General features: G+C 39.4%; 1 pseudogene; it reads right to left on the minus strand.

The window, feature by feature from the left end:
* Positions 1-2641: 2641 nt before the first annotated feature.
* LOC149181855 (arginine--tRNA ligase, cytoplasmic pseudogene) lies at positions 2642-2968 on the minus strand (annotated as a pseudogene).
* Positions 2969-3679: the final 711 nt, after the last annotated feature.

Genomic DNA, 3679 nt, shown 5'->3' on the forward strand with positions numbered 1-3679 from the left:
TACATTTTAAATAAATAAAAATAAAAATTTTATCTAATAAAATAATTAAAATATACCTTCAAAATAATTATTGAAAATTAAAAATCAAAATATTACATAAACATATTTACCACAAATAGTTTGATTTAAAAAAATTTAATTTTAATAAAATTTAATGGAGTCGTCTACTGAGGTAGAGCAATTGCCGAAACCGTAAAAAATGCCTAGAATCTAGGCAAAAAATTTTCAAAAAATCTTGGAGAAACAATGTTTGAATCATATTTTTGATGGTGGAAAGCCCAGAATTTAGGCAAAAAAATTTCAAAAAATCTTGTAGAAGCAGTGTTTGAATCATATTTTTGATGGTGGAAATGGATTCAGCACCATCAAAAAGTCTAAGGCACCTAAAATTTTGAAATTTAACACCTATAACTTGGATTTACAAAATCCTTTCCTTGCCAAATTTTTTTAAATACAACTGAATTTCTATAACTTTCCGAGCAATTCCTCCGGCTAGTTAGACTATGGCAAATTTAATTAATCGCTTACCTTGCTTACGCATACTTGAGTGCTTTTGTTGGACACCTAATCCTAAAGGGTTAGTGTGGAAGCCGAAAAGACTAAGCAGTCCAAGAGACCTTGGGATCTGAAACCCAAGAGTCACAACATTGTATTATAAATGTACATCCCCTGTTAATAAAAAAATGTACTCATTGATTTATCTTTCCTATTCTATTGTTTCCATGTGTGTTTAACATGGTATCAGAGCAGGCGAATTCTGGCCCTGCTCATATTTGAGCCACTTGTTTTTGTGGCCTGTGTAAACCAACGCTTCTATGTCTTAATGAAGCTTGTGGGTTTGTGATTATTTGTTAGGATAAATTCATATTGCTCATTGAGATTGAAGTGTGTAGTATGGCGTGAGTGCTGGTTCATTGGTTCAAATATGCTTTTCATATCTGTGTTAATTGATTTGCATAAAACGTTCCCTGCAATTATGCGTACAGAAATATTGGGAAATCAATGCGCCCAAATCTGAGGCACACGTTGCACTGCCAGCCACTCCATATTCAAAACGTTGCACTATCCTCATTCTGCCATTTCTGTCTACAAACGCAACGCATCTGCCATCCTATCAACGAGAAGCTGGAGAGCCACCTTGTTGTTCCTGGTTATTTTTAAACTGAAATTATAACACCTTTGGTCCATGTCTGCTCCTATTTCATTGATGCGCAGAGAAACGCTCCTTCACTCAGCGATATTTGTGCCATACTTTACCTGTGCCCTCTGTCTTTTACAGTCCAGACTCTTGAAATTTTACCTGCGCTCTCATTCTCTGCCATTTCCTGCGCTCTCTGTCCATAAACGCTCCATTTAAAAGCGCTGCTCCATCTGCATTCTCTGACATTCATCTGACAGTCATACGTTTCATACGAACGCTGTTGTAATTGATTGTCCTTAACGCTTGCTCTTAATCGAGTGGCCAATTCTTCACAACCTTGGCTTTGTGTAATGGACGAAATGGAAATACTGTGGAAAATCTTGTTATCGCGAAGACATTTCAGCTCCCTTTGGTTGCATTGATGAGCTCTCTGAATTCAATTCTGATGCCACTGCGATGTTGTATGCATAACTCATGGCTTTGCTTCCAGGCTAAGGCCGTGGATTGGGTGCCCATTTCTTCAAAGAGTTAAGGATCCGAGATTGTTGTGTGAATGCTTCAGTTGAGAGGCCGAATGCCATTCTCTTCCAGAGCAGAAGCCGCATCGCTGGTAGAGGAACGAATTAAAAGCAGGGGACCGAGTTCTTAAAAGAAGCCGAGTTCCAATTGCTTTCAGTGGCTCGAATTGAATTGCTCTTGGGAGGATCGATCTTCCTCAACGTAGGGCCGTGGGGATTGTGATTGTAAGCTGGTTCTTTTGCGGCGTGTCTCTCTCTAAATTTCACGCACAAGTTACCTGGGCATATTTTCTTTGTGGATAGATTAAGGTTCCACGCATATTATGAAAGCGATTTTCATTGTATGGCAGTCAGAATTATTTAGATTGAAGCCACTCTCTCTTTATCTCCTAGGCCAAGTTATCCACAGAGAAATTCTGAGCATATATCTCATTCTCAATCAAACATTCTAGATTTGAGATCAAATTCGTGAATTTTGAGGCACATTTCTTGAACACTGTTGAGACAGTCCCTCATAGCAACCAAATTTATCTTGCAAGAAGAAATTATCCTTTTCATGAGGTTGAATTATTAGCTCAAAAGGGAGACGAGTTCTTCTATTTCAGAGTCACGACCACCTGAAGGTCCTAGTCCGATTTATGGCATCTGAACCACAGTCATTTCCATGTGCTCTGACTGAACGTTGTCATTTAAGGGACTGAGTTTAGTTCTCTAAGAGCTGTGTGGGACAAATTCCGTTGCGGAAGGTTGCTGGAAAATTCTTAGTTGGCCATCGAGATAGCTGCTAATACCATACCTGTGCGTATAGAGCCTAAAGGCCAGATTTCCAGTGAAGGCTCGAGTTGCTGGGAGCACACTGCTGAGGAAGAGAAGACTGATACGCAGAAGGGAGATGTCTGGAGCAGAGTACAACCAAGCTGAGTATTATTCTTCATTTCCAGAATTGCATGGACTAAACACACAGTTGAATAAGTGGTTCGACTTACATCAGTTCCTGCTTGCTCCGGTTCTTGGCCTCATCAAGCAAATCTACAAGGCGAACGACCTCTGAACTACGAGTCCGAAAGCGTTTACCATCTGAACCAAGAACTAGGCCAAATCCGACCTGCCTTGCTTTTGGATATGGTAAATGCAACGATTGACCAACATCTGTCACGTATATGATCCACTGTGCCTTCTCTTCATTAAGCCGGTACCACAGTGCTGTCATATCAGTCGAAGCATAGTTGAAGCCACCATCCCTCTTTACAACAATTAATGGAATGTTTTGCCCTTCGATTTGGATTACTTTGGCACCATCACTTTCCATGCTGGTAACAAGTTAGTGAAGGATTGTTGCTGATTAGTGGAGGTCAAACTACCCTATGAAATGCCTATTCGAGCTGCCTCTTAAATCTGGGTTATTTGCTGAAGTTGGGGTCTCTGATATACATATATTTCTTGCTCCAAAAGCTTGCTGTTGATTCTATAAAAGGAGGACTATAAACTCAGATCTTTATAGTGCCAGAAAGTGCCCAGTTGGATCCTGCTGAAGAATGGAGCTTCTTTGATGTTATAACACTTATCTACAGCCACTGTTCTTCCTAACATTTGCTGGTATATTCTACTTCAGATCTCTGTTAGAGTTGATATATCAGAGGTATATGTAATCCATTCCTGTAGTTGAAGTTCGAATTTCAAAGAAGGAAGAAGTCATTTAATTGTGCATCCATACAAAGCGTATCTTGGTATACCTGAGCATTTTAAGGGTGAAACATATCTATTGTATCCGTGTTGGAAGGACTTTGAGCCTCTCATTCTTGCTGGACACAAATCTGTTAGTGATTGGCTAAATTCTTAGCTGGAATTAGTTGAGTGCCTTTTCAATAGCTGGGGTTTGTCTAGACTTGCTGAGTGTTTATTTCTTTGTTAAGACAATGGCTAGATTTGATGATGTATTAGAGTTACTGAATACACTAATACACTCCACTATTGGTGGGAAGGTAAATGTTAGCAAAGACACTCTTTGTGACATTCAGAC

Source organism: Pinus tabuliformis, chromosome 3_2 (assembly GCF_031772625.1).
Source record: "Pinus tabuliformis cultivar Carrire ecotype Pingquan chromosome 3_2, CPIR1, whole genome shotgun sequence".
Lineage (NCBI taxonomy): Eukaryota > Viridiplantae > Streptophyta > Pinopsida > Pinales > Pinaceae > Pinus > Pinus tabuliformis.